The 15412-nt window shown below is 56.1% G+C and overlaps 1 long non-coding RNA gene across 1 annotated transcript; it reads left to right on the forward strand.

The window, feature by feature from the left end:
* Window positions 1–5733: 5733 nt before the first annotated feature.
* Window positions 5734–6378, forward strand: LOC135287659 (uncharacterized). The gene is made up of 2 exons (XR_010351218.1): window positions 5734–6118; window positions 6281–6378. It is a non-coding gene; the product is annotated as an uncharacterized LOC135287659 (long non-coding RNA).
* Window positions 6379–15412: the final 9034 nt, after the last annotated feature.

Below are 15412 nucleotides of genomic sequence, written 5' to 3' on the forward strand. Positions count from 1 at the left end.
GGGGCTGTATGATGGTGTTCCTGTGGAATACAGATGGAGTTCATCAGGGGGATGCTGCTGCTCCCAGAGCCTGGCCCCAGCATCCCTGGGCGTGCAGGGGCTGCAGCAGTGGCACACAGGGTGACCACTGCCCTCTCACCAGCACCTGGGACTGGTGTACAAACTTTGGGTTGGAAAAGAAGCCACTGGTGTGGGAAGAGGACAGCGGAAGCCCTGGCTAGGCCTGACCATGACACGCAAAGGAAAAACCCACTGTGTGCTGGGGAAAAACCATGCCCTCATTCTCCCTGCCTGCATTGCCCCAAACATATTATGAAGCCAAGGCAAACAGGGCGAGTGGAGCAGTCCAAGCCCTTCTACTTCCCTGCACACCAAACCTGGGGCACAGGTTCCGACCTCCCTCTCTGCTACCCCCACCCACAGCTGTTTTTGTCAGGCTGGCTGCACCAGCCCAGCCCCAGTCCTGGGCACAGTGGTGGGCAAATCCTGCCAGCAGGGCTGGAAGATGACTCCCCACCCAGCCCTGCTCTAAAGCAACTCAGCTGCAGATTCAGTCCCCTGAGTGGCAGCAAAAGGGAGAATCCCCGCTGCCACAGCCAGCTTGGGCTGTGAGATCTTGGGCCATGAGATGCCAGGAGCGGGAGCACAGCCCTGTGTAGGCTCACCTGCAAAGTGAGTGTAGGCTGTCTCTTGCAGGTAGGTGCCACAGCCAAAGTCGATGAGCTTTGCCTGCCCGGTGGCCAGGTCAACCAGGATGTTCTCTGGTTTGATGTCCCTGTGCAGGACCCCGCAGCTGGTGCAGTGCCGCACGGCCTCCAGCACCTGGCTGAACAGCTGCCGCGCCACCTCCTCGCGCAGGAACCCCCGTGCCCGAATGAAATGCAGGAGGTCCTGAGACTGCTCTGGCCGCTCCAGCACCATCAGAATGTCGCTGGGGAGCTCAAGCCACTCCAGCAGCTGGATGACACCGGGGAAGCCTGTGGACACCTTGTCCTGCAGCACAACCTCCATGGGAGCGCTGGTGCCGTCGGGCTGCGGGAGGAGCACGATGCCGTCAGTGGGGGCTGATGCCGTGCCAGGGCTGGGCAACCCCTCAGCCAGCCCGGGATGCTCTGTGCCCTGCGCTGGCCCCACGCCCACTCCCCCTCGAGACGTCCTGGCGGCTTCCACCCTGCCGGGGCTCGGCTCATCCCCGCTTGGCACGGCCCGGCTTCTCCCGCTGTCCCGGCTCACTCACCAGCTCGCTCCAGTGCCGGATGCGGTTCCGTGGCACCCTTTTGATGGCCACCTGCAAGCCAAGGGGAGCAGCGGGCTCAGCTCAACGCCCGCCCTGCCCAGCCCCATCCTCCTCCTCCTCCTCCTGCGCCCCCTCCTCCTCCGCCCACCGCCGGCCCCGCCGCTCACCGGGGCGCCGTCCGAGAGCCGCGTCGCCGAGCAGACGCTGCCGAATCCGCCGCGCCCCAGCAGGGAACCCAGGCGGTAGCGCTCCTGCAGGGCCTCCTGCGCCTTCCCTGCGGGCGGGACGCGGCTGTCAGCGCTCGGCCCGGGGCCAGCAACGGCCCCCGAGCGCCCCTCACCCGCCCCGGGCCGGGCATCCCCACCCGCCCCGGCGGCTGCGCTGCCGAGCGGCGGAGCTCGGGCCGGGCAAGCCGCGGCGGAGGCGGCGGGAGAGGCAACGCCGCCTGTGTCCTCCGCGGGCCCCGGGAGGAGCCGGGACCGGGTCCGGGGCCGGGGCTGGGGCCGGGGTCGGGGTCGGGGTCGGGACTGGACCCTGCGTCGGGGCCGGGGCCGGGCTCGGGCCAGGCGGAGCCAAAAGCCGGCGATGCCGCCCCAGCCCCAGGCATTGACGCCCGCCCAGCAGCGCCAGCGCCAGCACGGCCAGAGCCGGGCTGAGGCCAGGCGGCGGCGGGACGGCCGGGGGCGGGCACGGGGCAGCCCCGCCCGGGGCCGGGGGCGGGCCGGGGGCATGGCCCGGCCCGGCACGGGGAGAGGGAGGCGGGGAGAGGAGAGGGACGCCGGGAAAGGGAGAGCGGGAGAGGTACGGGGCAGCGGGAGAGGGAGAGGGGAAGGGAATCTAAAGTTTTGTCTGTCGATGCTGCTGCTGCTGCTGCTGCTGCTGCTGCTGCCGCTGCTGCTGCTGCTGCTGCTGCAACTGAAGCTCCGGGGCCGTTTGTCCCCGTGTCCGTTTGTCCGTTGCCCGCTCGCCCCCGCCCCGAGCCCCACGTTCCCCGAGGGCAGCCCCTGAGCCTCTGCAAACACGGGAACTTTGCCGAGTTCAGCCAAGAGCCAGAGTCTGGACTCCTGCACAGTGGCTCAGGAATCCCCTCAGTCGCTGCTGTGCATTGTCCCTGCTGAGGGTCAAACACTCCCAGAGCGCATTCCCTGAATGCAGAATTTGTAGCTGACCCAAGCACTGCACTTACCTCTCCAGCATTGATTTCCAAGAAAAACAGGGGAAGCCAAACTGTGTGTAGGTCATGGTATCTTAAAATGTCTAAAACTTGCCAACTCATGGATCTTAGAAGTGAGATCTGTTTGGAATTAATGGGATGGACAACTAGTGCAAGATGGAAAAGGGGAGCATAAAAATAAATCGAGAAAAACTTCTTGAATTGTTTCAATTTTCATTTAATTTCTTAAAAGCTCTTTCAGTTTTTCCAGAATCTTCTCCTCAGTCCTGTTTGCTTTTTCCAAGAACCTTTCCCGGAGAACGAGGTGCAGCTTCTGTCACAAGGTGTGCCAACTGCAGCTTTCCACACTGTGGGTGCAGCACAACACTTGCAGCAAAGCAGGACAAATATTTGAAGAATTTTGCAGCTTGTTCTTTTCTTTTCCTTGTGGGCTGGGCAGTTGTGCCAATGGTAAGGTTTTCATTGTTACTGTTCTACCCTAAGAAAACATGACAGGCTACCAAGAACTCTTAGGGAATGCAAGCCTGACTGAATGCAGAGAAAGAAACTCTAGAGCCTGCAGCCAGAAGTGGAGAGCTGTGTGATCATCATTCCAACACCCCCAAGGACATCTTGAAAATTATCTAGAAGATGAAAATCGCCTGACAGAGGGAGTTTGTTTCTGTCTTCAGTCCAGATTCTTCTACATCTGAAAACAATTCCACAGTCTCCATCTAAATCAAGAGTACAATCAGTTCATGAAAAGCCCCAGAACAAACTGTACCTCTCAGGAGATGACTGAAAGAATCTGAAAAGGGAAAATGCAGGAGAAATGCATTTCTCAGCACTGCAGTACTTGCCTACCTGAAACCCTCCTCCATTTCCTCTGCATGCCTGGATCTGTTGGTGTCAGTTCTGTATTGGGTGGTGCCTCCAGCCCTGAATCCCCTCATCTACAGCCTGAGGAACCAGGAGCTCAAGGCTGCAGTGAGGAGACTGATGACTGCACATCTTAGGAAGCATTAAACTCATTGCCAATTTCGGCAAATCACTTGTAATAAAAGTCATCTTTTATAGCTCTTTTGGTTTGGTTCTTTGATTTCCCTGTTGTTTTCCTTTTTAAATATTCTTCCTAAAGCTAGACGATTGTTTCTGCCATCTCTGACTTTGTTTCTCTCCACCTTCCCTGTGGCCACAGACTGTGCCAATGAGGGGCTGCAGTCTCAAACGTTTTAAAGGAACTAAAGGATCTCCCAGCAGAGTTTTCTGCACAGATACCCTTTTGTTGCCTTCCCTGGAGCTGCAGCAGCAATGTCTGTGTGCAGAGCTGGGGCAGATCAGTGCTGGCACAGCAGCTGTGCCCAGCAGCAGCAGCAGCACTTGGTGTTGCCAGTGCTGCTGCCGTGGCCCTGCCCCGCTGCCCTGGTGGCCCTGGTGTTGCTGCAGGGCCTGAGTGCTCTCGGGGCCGGGCACAGCCCTGGGGGTGGCAGTGCCGGGGCTGCAGCAGGGACAGGCCATGGGCACTGCTGGGGCAGCGCTGACGCCTCAGGCCAGGCCCTGGGGGCTGCAGGCTCCTTGCCCAGGCTCTCTCAAGAACACGGCCAGGCCAATGCTCAGCACAGAAAAGCCCCAGGGTGAGCAGCCCCAGGCTGGCCGTGGGCAGGCTGGGGGCAAACAGCATGGCTGGGGCTCTGCAAGGGCCCTGGGGGAGATGGGAAGGAGCAGCAGAGCAGGGGCTGATCCATCCCCAGTGCGCTGCACAGCCCAGGGCAGCGTCCCAGAGCGTCCTGATGGAGCTGCCAACAACATCCCCCCTCTGCAGCCCTGGCCTCTCCCCCAGCTCACACAGGTGCCGCAGCCTTGCAGGCACAGACACGGCAGCACTGGCTCAGGAGCCCCTGTTTGCATTGCACAGAGCAGGTGGGAGCACACCCATGCTGCTGCTGTGGGGACATGAACCTGAGGGAGCACAAATGCCATCAGCCCCTGGGGCCAGCAAGGGCTGGGAGACACCAGGGAAATCACTCAGCTTTGTCCTGGCCTCTGCAGTCAGCCACAAAGTTTGTTCCCATTAGCTGGGAGTTTCCTGTGCCACTGCAGACGCTGTTGCTCAGAGCCAGGGCTGCCTGGCAGCCACCCCTGAACTGCCCTGAGCATTTCCTTGGCTTCACCTTTCCTTTTTTTTCCCCCTTTTTTTTTTGTACTAATTTCTTCCTGTTGCCCACCCCTGTTCCCTCCCCTGCAAAAAGCCCATCCCTGTTTGCCCTTTCCTCTCTGGCCCCACTCCCCATTGCAGTTCCTGACTTGGCACCATGGGAACGTCCCTTGGGCAGCAGGATCATCCTCCAAGTGCTGCAGGAATTGTCTGCAGGCTCCTGCAGTGCCTCCTGCTGCTCCCTTGCCAGAGGCAGCCCAGGCCAGGGGGGCACATCTGGGCTGCTGTGTCTGCCTGTGGGGCTCCCTGTTCTGGGCAATGAGGAGGAGCTGCAGAGGCTCTGCAGGACTGACAGGATGGGCTTTGGGGCTGGCAGGAGAAGCTGAGGCACCTGGGCTGCTGCAGCTTCTGAAGACGAGGCCCAGGGCTCATCCTGCAACTGCTCCAAGGCTGGTTTCAGAGAATCACAGCATCAGCAAGTCTGGAAAAGGCCCTGGATATCATCAAGTCCAACCTGTGCCCTGACACCGCCTTGTCTCCCTGAGCCTCCTTTTCTCCAGGATAAACAACCCCAGCTCCCTCAGCCACTTCTTACAGGATTTGTGTTCCCGACTCCTGACCAAACTTGTTGTCCTTCTCTGGACATGCTCCAGTCCCTCCAAGACCTTCCTAAATTGGTCCAGAACTGGACACAGCACTCCAGGTGCTGCCCAACCAGTGCTGAGCACAGGGAAATAATCACTGCCCTGCTCCTGCTGGCCACACCATTCCTGATCCAGGCCAGGAGCCATTGGCCTTCTTGGCCACCTGGGCACACTGCTGCCTCATGTCCAGCCTGCTGTCCATCAGTCCCTGCAGGTCCCTTTCTGCCTGGCTGCTGTCCAGCCACTCTGTCCCCAGCCTGTAGTGCTGCAGGGGTTGTTGTGGCCATAGTGCAGGACCCGGCACTGGGACTTGTTAAACCTCACCTTGTTGGATTTGGTCCCTGGATCCAGCCTGTCCAGGTCCCTGTGCTGAGCCCTCCTACCTTCCAGCAGAACAACACTCCCAGACAACTGGTTGTCATAGCGATTCCATGAGGCCTCCCTCATGGTCATAATGGTCTCCATGATTCCATGAGGCCTCCCATTGTCACAATGTCCCTTTGGTTCCATGGGACCCCTTGGTGTCACAAAGTCCCATGGATCCTTGGGCCCCACAGTGTCACAATGGCACCGCGGTCCCCAAGGCCCTGCAGGTCACAGTGGATCCTTGGTTCCATGAGGTCTGGCAGTGCAGCAATGCTCTCCTGCGTTCTTACTGTCTTTTATACCTCCTATTCTCAGACAATAGGACACCTAGGAGATGAAGGGGAGTGGAAGTAGATATCCACTCGAGGAGGGAATAATAAAATCCCTCCTCACCCCCACTCCCCAGCCAGGTGACACTTCAGAACAGGTATGAGCCCCTGGATCTGGAGAGTCAGCCACATGATTTAGAAGAAAATTATTTGTCCATTGACCTTCCCAGTTATGATTCATCTCTAAGAAGGATTACCACCTCTAACATCAAAAAGGAAAGAAGGATAATCGTGGTGAGTGACTCCCTTCTGAAAGGAACAGAGGGCCCCATATGTCAACCGGACCCACCCCACAGAGAAGTCTTCTGCCTCCCTGGGGCCCGGGTACAAGATAATACTGAGAGACTGCCTGGGCTGATTCAGCCCTGTGATTTTTACCCACTGCTGATACTCCAGGCTGGCAGTGATGAGACTGAAAAGGAGAATGTCAGGACAATTAAAAGATGATGCCGGCAGTTATATACAGACACAAACGCAACGGGACCACACCTGAATAGCGTCGTGAGCTATTTATTTAAGAAGCATCAGTCTCATTACATGGCTATGGCAATGGATCGATGCGAGCAGCTCGCTATCCAGACAGAAGGCCCAGGAAACTTAATGTTGCAACATAAGATAGTTTCAGACCCAGTTTCAGCCAATCACAGAGAGCAAAAGCATATTGACAGTAGTTCTATCCAACCACATGAAGCATGCGTAGCTTTGGTTAAAACAATAGCAACTTTTTCTCTCATACAATAGTTCATTTATAAAAGACAAAGCACAGAGCCCTATTCATATTTAACCTTCTAAATATTTACTAAAATATACCTTTTTGCAACTTAGAATGCCAAACTACATAGCTTTATTGTTCTATTTCTCATGTCTCCACTACTGCTGATATCTCTTCTCTGCTGCTTTAGCATTTCACTGTCCTTACTGTCTCTGAGGCCTTTCTTTTTCCCAGCTTTTCTAAAATCCTCTAATCCCATGGATTCTCACAATAGGGACTTCAGGGCATTGGTTCAGATAGTTAATAGGACTATTAGGGGGCACAGGTAGTCTTTTCTTCAGTCCTTCTGGTGGCGAAGAAGAACAGTGAAATGAATAGAAGACTCAAATTATTAACAAGTGGCTTAAGGGTTGGTGTTACCTGCAGAATTTTGAATTCTTTGATTATAGGGCAACTTTTAAAGCACTTGGTCTGCTGGAACCACATGGGCTCCATCTCTCTGTTAAGGGCAGAAGGTTTTTAGCTCATGAACTGGCAGAACTTGCTGAGGGAGCTTTAAACTAGGTTTGAAGGGGGAAGGGGATGCAGCTGGGCTGTCTGGAAGCAGGCCCAAGGGTGGTAAGCCTGAGTTAGGGGTGAAATCAGCAGCCCAGCTGAGGTGCATGGATACCAGTGCACACAGCATGGGTAACAAACAGGAAGAGCTGGAGGCCATGGTCCAACAGCAGAGTTGTGATGTAATTGCCATCACAGAAACGTGGTGGGATGACTCACATGGCTGGAGCACTGCACTGGGTGGCTACAAGCTCTTCAGGAGAGTCAGGAAAGGGAGAAGAGGTGGAGGGGTGGCCCTTTATATTAGGGAGGGCTTTGATGCTATGGATGTTGAAAGTAATGATGAAGTTGAATGTCTGTGGGTGAGAATTAGGGGGAAGGCCAGCAAGGCTGACATCCTACTGGGAGTCTGTTATTGTCCACCCAAGCAGTAAGAAGAGCTTGACAACTCATTCTATAAGCAGCTAGAGGATGTTTCTGGATCATCAGCCCTTGTTCTTGTTCGTGATTTCAACTTGCCAGACATCTGCTGGGAACTTAATACAGAAGAAAAAAGGCAGTCCAGGAAAATTTTTAGAGTATGTGGAGGACAACATTTTGTCACATCTGGTGGGTGGCCCACCAGGGGAGGTACTGCGTTAGATCTTGTTGTTTGCAAATAGAGATGGGCAGGTGGGAGATGTGGTGGTTGGAGGCTACTTGGGGCAGAGTGATCACGAGATTATAAAATTCTTGATATTTGGTGAAGTCAGGAGGAACATTAATAAGACTTTTATACTAGACTTTCAGAGAGCAGACTTTGACCTATTTAGGAGGCTTATTCAAAGAGTTCCTTGGCAAGCAGTCCTTAAATGCAAGGGGGTTCAGGAAAAGTGGATGTGCTTCAAAACAGAGATCTTGAGGTCACAAGAACAGACTGTCCCTGTGTGCTGAAAGATGAGGTGACGAGGCAATCGCCCAGCTAGAGGGGGAGGGAGGTTTTAGAGGACATTAAGAATAAAAAAGGATGAATCATCTTTGGAGGGAGGGTCCGGTCTCTCAAGAAATATATAAGAGGGCTTCTAGAGCATATAGGAAAAAAATCAGGGAGGCCAAACTCATTTTGAAATTAAAATGTCAACTTCTGAAAAGAATAATAAAAAAATGTTTTACGAATATATTAATGGTAAAAGGAAGGGTAAGATCAACCTCTGTTCTATACTGGATGAGGGAGAGAACTTAGTAACTGCAGATGCGGAGAAGGCAGAAGTGCTTAACACCTTCTTTGACTCAATCTTTTGTGGGAAGACGGCTTGTCCCCAGGACAACTGTCCTCTTGGGTTGGTTGATGGTATCAAGGAGGAGAATGGTGCCCCCATTATCCAGGAGGAGGCAGTCAGAGAACTTCTGAGCTGCTTGGATGTTCATAAATCCACAGGACCAGAAGGGATCCACCCCAGGGTGATGAGGGAGCTGGCAGATGAGCTTGCCAAGCTGCTCTCCATCATTTACCAGCAGTCCTGGCTCACTGGGGAGGTTCCAGATGACTGGAAGCTGCCCAATGTGACACCCATTCACAACAAGGGTGGGAAGGAGGATCCTGGTAATTACAGACCAGTCAGCCTGACCTCAGTACCCACTAAGGAAATGGAACAGTTTATACTGAGTGCCATCACCCAGCACTTACAGCATGGCCAGGGTATCAGACCCAGCCAGCAGGGGTTCAGGAGGGGTAGGTCGAGTTTAACCAACCTGGTCTCCTTTTATGACCAGGTGACCCTCCTGATGGATGCAGGACAGGCTGTGGATGTGTCTGTTTGGACTCCAGCAAGGTCTTTGGCACTGTCTGCCACAGCACACTCCTGGAAAAGCTGCAGCCCAGGGCTGGGACAGGAGCACTCTGTGCTGGGTTCAGAACTGGCTGCATGGCCGGCCCAGAGAGTGCTGGTGAGCGCTACTGCATCCAGCTGGCAGCCAGGCACCAGGGCTGTCCCTCAGGGCTCTGTGCTGGGGCCAGCTCTGTTCAATATTTTTATTGATGACATGGATGAGAGGATTGAGTCTTTCATTAGTAAATCTGCAGATGTCACTGAGCTGGGAGCGTGTGTCCATCTGGTGGAGGGTAGGAGGGCTCTGCAGGGAGACCTGGAATGGTTGGATGAAGGGCAGAGTGGAGTCCTGCATTTTGGCCACAATAACCCCCTGCAGAATTATAGGCTGGGGACAGAGTGGCTGGAGAGCAGCCAGGCAGAAAGGGACCTGCAGGGACTGATGGACAGCAGGCTGGACATGAGGCAGCAGTGTGCCCAGGTGGCCAAGAAGGCCAATGGCTCCTGGCCTGGATCAGGAATGGTGTGGCCAGCAGGAGCAGGGCAGTGATTCTTCCCCTGTGCTCAGCACTGGCTGGGCAGCACCTCGAGTGCTGTGTCCAGTTCTGGGCCTCCCAATTTAGGAAGGACATGGAGGGGCTGGAGTATGTCCAGAGAAGGGCAACAAGGCTGGTGAGGGGCTTGGAACACAAATCCTGTGAGGAATGACTGAAGGAGCTGGGGTTGTTTCTTCGGGTTGTCTTTTCTCCAGCTGCAGTCTGGAGGAAAGAAGACTCAGAGGTCACCTTATTGCTCTCTACAGGTTCCTTAAAGGTGGTTGTAGTCAGGTGGGGTCAGTCTCTTTCTCCAGGCAACAACTGACAGAACCAGAGGACACAGTATTAAGCTAAACCAAGGGAGATATAGGTTGGATTTTAGGAAAAGGTTTTTTTGCAGAAAGTGTGGTAAAGTATTGGATTGGTTTGCCTGGGGAGGTGGTAGAGTCACCATCCCTAGATATGTTGAAAAAAAAGACAGGATGTGTCACTTGGTGCCATGGTCCAGTTGAGGTGTTAGGGCTGCGTTGGACTTGATGACCTTGAAGGTCTCTTCCAACCCAGTAATTCTGTGATTCTGTGACTCACTGATCCCAATGGGTCCCTCCCATCTCAGCCCCTTCTGCAATTCTCACCCTTTGGCTCAGCCTTTGTGTCCCCTCGAGGCGCTGGCAGAGCTGTTGGGGACAGGGCAGGAGCAGTGACAGCCCCAGCGTTCCCCTGTGTGTGACACCCCAGCAGTGACAGCCCCAGCGTTCCCCTCTCTGTGACACCCCAGCGGTGACAGCCCCAGCGACACCCCAGCAGTGACAGCCCCAGCGTTCCCCTGTGTGTGACACCCCAGCGCTGACAGCCCCAGCGTTCCCCTGTGTGTGACACCCCAGCAGTGACAGCCCCAGCGTTTCCCTGTGTGTGACACCCCAGCGGTGACAGCCCCAGCGTTCCCCTGTGTGTGATACCCCAGCGGTGACAGCCCCAGTGTTCCCCTGTGTGTGACACCCCAGCAGTGACAGCCCCAGCGTTCCCCTGTCTGTGACACCCCAGCGGTGACAGCCCCAGCGTTCCCCTGTGTGTGACACCCCAGCGGTGACAGCCCCAGCGTTCCCCTGTGTGTGACACCCCAGCGGTGACAGCCCCAGCGTTCCCCTGTGTGTGACACCCCAGCGGTGACAGCCCCAGCGTTCCCCTGTGTGTGACACCCCAGCGGTGACAGCCCCAGCGTTCCCTCCCTGCAGACGCTCCAAGGGAAGCGTCCAGAGCCGCGTCCAGTCCATGGAACTGAGCGGCCACTGCCCAGCCCGGCCTGGGCTGATGTGGATTCCTCTGCACACAGCTCGGGGAGGGTCCCCCTGGCCACCTGCACAGTGCCACAGACAAGTGTCAGACACACTTACAGAGCTCTGCCCAGCACTGACATGGGAGTTAATAAAAAAAAACCTGAAAAAACACCCCTCTGCAACACGAAAAGAAAAGAAAAGAAAAGAAAAGAAAAGAAAAGAAAAGAAAAGAAAAGAAAAGAAAAGAAAAGAAAAGAAAAGAAAAGAAAAGAAAAGAAAAGAAAATCATTCCAATAAAACCACCCGACCACCCAAACAAAAAAAAAAAAAAAAACACAACACAAAAACCCAAAAAAAGAATGAAATCCAAAACAAAACAAAACCAAAACTCCAGTAAGAACAAACAACCCAAAAAAACCCCAAAGAAGAAACCACACCAAATCTAAGCAAACAAAAAAAAAAGAAAAAGAAAAAAAAAAAAGGAGTACTTTTCCAAGTAGAGGTCTTCCATCCTTCAACAGTCACACCTGCCCACACACAAGACCTGGGGCTGCAAAAAAATGAGGATTCCTCTGAACACATTTGCAGGAAAAGCAGGTTTAGGACAGGGTCTCAGCAGAACTGTTCTCAGCTGAGCCCCTTTGGCAGCTGCAGGGCCATTGCAAATGCAGAGCCTCAGCCCACAGGGCAGAAAAGGGCTCTGAGTTCTCCTCCCCTGACACCAAACCCTGTTCCCAGGCTGCTTCACACACCGGATTCTTCTGCAGGACTGCGCAAAGCTGAGAGTGGGCTCTTGCTTCTCCATGGTGCGTGTCCTAAAGCTGCCTGGGAGAAGAAATTTCGGGTCAGCTCGGCTGGCACAATCCCTCCTGGCACAGGGCACAGCGCAGGGAAGGGCTTTGTGTGCTGAGGCTTTGCTGCAGCCAAGGAAAGCTCCTGGCTCAGGGTCACCTTTGCTGTCCAGCCAGAGCCCCGAGTGCCCCAGCAGCAGCAGAGAATGGCAGCATTGCCACGGGCTGGCACAGGAGGGGAAATTTCCCCCTGGAGAGAGGCTCCTATTCCAGTTTTTGCATTCAGAGAGCTGCAGGTCCCTCATCTTTGGCTGCACAGCAGCTGGAAATGCAAGTCCAGGAGCTCTGTGCATGGCCAGCCCCAGCAGGTGACAGCAAGGACAGGGCCCTGGCACAGTGACATTTGCAGGGAGCGCCTTCAGAAAACGCCCTGGGGGTCTCTGCAGCCAGGCCAAAGGAACAAAGTTTCAGTTGTGGCTTCACCCGGGAGCACCAAAATCGATTGTTTTCCATTGCCGGGTGTTGTAGGAGCCCCAGAGGAGAGCCCAGGGGGCCGAGGAATTGAGAGCGGGGACTGTGCAGGAGCCGGAGCAGCGAGAGAGGCCGGGCTGAAGGTGCGGGGTGGGCACGGGCTGGGAGGGGGCCCAGCCCGGGGGTCCCGCAGAGCCTCCCTGCTCCAGAGCCCAGCTGCGACAGCGGGGCAGCTGCCGGGATCGCTGTGCCAAGGACGGGCCGCAGCTGGGGCTTCCGAGGGGCTGGGCTGGAGCAGCTTTTTGTCCCGATGCGCCGGGGGCATTGCCGCGGGGTTGGGGTCCCTGGGAAGGCACAGCAGGACAGGGTGGCAGTGGCTGGTTTGTGGATTTGGTGCTGGGATGTTTTGTTGGCGGCCCTGGGCGGGCTGTGGGAGCCGGGAGCGGCCGGGCGGGCCCGGAGCCTCCCCTCGGGCCGGGAGCCCCGGGCAGAGCTCTGTGCTCGGGGGCCGGGCCGGGCAAAGGCTGAGGGAGAGCGGGGGAAGCGCTGGCACAGAGGCCCCGGGCTCGCCGTGCCCCCCTGGCCGCGCAGCCGGGCTCGGGGCCGCCTCGCTCAGAGCCGGCCCCGGCTGCGGGGGTCCCCGGGGCTCCCTGGGCAGGGGGCGGCGGGGGCTGCCCGAGCTCTGTGCCCGGCGCTGGGTGCGGCTGCCGAGGCAGCGGAGGATGCAGGGTCCCCCCGTGCTGGGGCTGGCTCTGCCCGGCCCAGGGGCTGCACTGTCAGCCCAGAGCCACCTGGGGATCGCCCGGGACCGGCAGGGCTGGCAGGGAAACCGGCCCTGGGGGGAGCAGAAACGGGCAATGCGAGAGCTGGGGGTGCTCCAGAAGCCTGGACATGTTGGCAGCATGGACAGGGGGGAGCCATGGATACCCCAGGACTCTGAAACAGGGACCCCGGACAGTGCTGACCCCGGGACACCTGTGATGCCAAAGTGGTGAGCCCAGAGAAGGGGAACCTGCGGGATTGCCAGGAGCCCCAGCAGCCCAGAGAGGGGAACACCAATACAAACCTGACCCGCAGCAGCCCAGACAGGGGGCCTCCAGGAGCCAAAAGTGGAGAGACCAGAGAGGGGAAATCCAGGGTTGGGTGTTTTTGCTGAATCTTGGTCATTTCTGTATTTTGGGGGACTAAATCTCAGTGTTTTGGGGGTTTACACGGGCACCAGATTCCCAGTGACTTCTAGAGTGTGGAGGCCCAGGTGCCCAACACTGGAACTGTAATAGCTCAGGGCAAAGGTGACCAGGGTCAGAGAGAGACACCCCTCTGAGGACAATGCTCGCACCATCAGCATTTGCAGGCTCACGTGAATGCAGCAGGCTTCATTGGTATCACCCAGTCCAGCTGCCCTTTTTTCCTTATATGTGCCCCCCCTAGAATGTTCTCCCCTCTCTTGTCCCCCATTGGCCCAGGTTTACTGCAATGCTCCGCCCCTGTTACCTCATTGGTTCCCCAGTTGGCTGCCCCTCCTCTGCACCACCTGTGCTCAGTTCCCATTGGCCCTTGGCCCTCAGGCCTGCCCCTTTCCCCCCTTTATCAAACCCTGTGTCCTCAGCCCCATTTTGTTTCTGGGTCTAGACCCTCTACATTGCAATAAACTGCATTTGGAACTGTCTCTGGCCTTGTCCATCAGCAGGTTAAGCAAGCGTGCTCCAGGCCCTTGGAGTGCAGGTTGCTCACAGGGACTCGTTGTGGATGTGCCACAACACTGGAGATGGACTTGGGCAGGAGGAACCCCCTAATCCAATGTACTCATACTCTGTATTTTTCCCCAAATCAGGATTTCTCATTCCCAAACTGGCTGGATGGAGGAGGAGGCTGTAAGGAAGAGGAAGATGGCCTGGGACACGCAGGCAGGTGAGGAGGAAGTCAGTGCCCCTTTCCCCCTCTCTCCTGCTCCATCTCCCAGCCCAGCAATGCCTCCGGCTGCAGGACAATCCCACTGCTTTCCTGCTGGGGATGCACTGGGGAATCTTCTTCCCTTTCCCTGTGGCATAGGGGCAAATCCCATCCTCTCCTTGTCCTACCTGCCCCAGACAAGGAGATGAGGATGGAGACCAGGGAGGACAAATCCCCTCAAGAGAATCTCAAGGAAGAGGCAGATTTGAGCGGCTCCACATGGCTGGAATCCAACAGGGAGGAAAAGCCCCAGAGATGCTGCAGGAGGAGGGGCACCAAACCCAGCCCAGGTTGCTCTGAGGAGAGAAAACCCACCCTGAGCCAGGAAGGTGGATACAGCTTCAGGCAGAGCTCGGAGCTCATGTCCCATGAGCAGCTTCATGATGGGGAGAAGCCCTACAAGTGCTTGGAGTGTGGGAAGAGCTTCAGGCAGAGCTCCCACCTGATCCACCACCAGATGATCCACACTGGGGAATTGCCCTACGAGTGTGGGGAATGTGGGAAGGGTTTGAGGTGCAGCTCAAACCTCATTGCCCACCAACGCATCCACACTGGGGAGAGGCCCTACGAGTGTCCCCAGTGTGGGAAGAGCTTCACCCAGAGCTCTGACTTGACCAGACACCTACGGAAGCACCAGTAAGGGAAGCCCTGCAAATGTCCCTGCAGGGAGAGCTTCGTGCCTGGCTCCAGCTTCATACCCAATTGGAGGACCCATGTTGGGAAGAGACCTGTGATCCATGTTCCTTGTGATCCATGCTGGGAAGATGCCTGTCCATTTTCCTGCCTCTGCCAATGACATGATGGGAGACTGAAGATCATGAGGGGCTGGCCAGGGTTGTATCATTACATCCACTCCCACCACAGGTCATTGCCAGGGGCAGGAAAGAGACTTTCTCTCTCCCCGAGGAGAAGGGTGTCCTTTCCTAGGAGAGGGAAATATGTTGCTGGGAAAAGCCAGTCAGTTGTGTTGTAGTTTTCCCTGTAAATTGTTTGTCTTATCCCTTCTGTTATCAATATTGTTTCTGTTTCTGTTTGTTCTTTATCTCGTTGCTGTTCCCAGTAAATTGTTCTTATCCCAGCCCGGGATCTTTGCCTTTTGTGCTTTCCATGGCAGGTGGGAGGGCAGCAAGCAGCAGCGCGGTTTTAGCGGGAGCAGGAAATTGGGGAATCCCATTCCTGAATCCCGGCCCATGGAAACAGAGCATCCCAGCTGGTCCCAGCCCTGGTGGCCATGGCAGCAGCCTTGGGAGCGGGTCCCTGGCTGGGGCTGTGGGAACCTCTTCCCTCTGGTGCCCAGGGACAGGACTGGAGGGAACGGCTGCAGCTGAGTCGGGGCAGGCTGAGGTTGGATCTCAGGAAAAGGTTTTTGCCCAGAGGCTGCTGGGGCACTGCCCAGGCTCCCCAGGGAAGGGTCCCAGCTCCAGG

This window comes from Passer domesticus, chromosome 30 (assembly GCF_036417665.1).
Source record: "Passer domesticus isolate bPasDom1 chromosome 30, bPasDom1.hap1, whole genome shotgun sequence".
NCBI lineage: Eukaryota > Metazoa > Chordata > Aves > Passeriformes > Passeridae > Passer > Passer domesticus.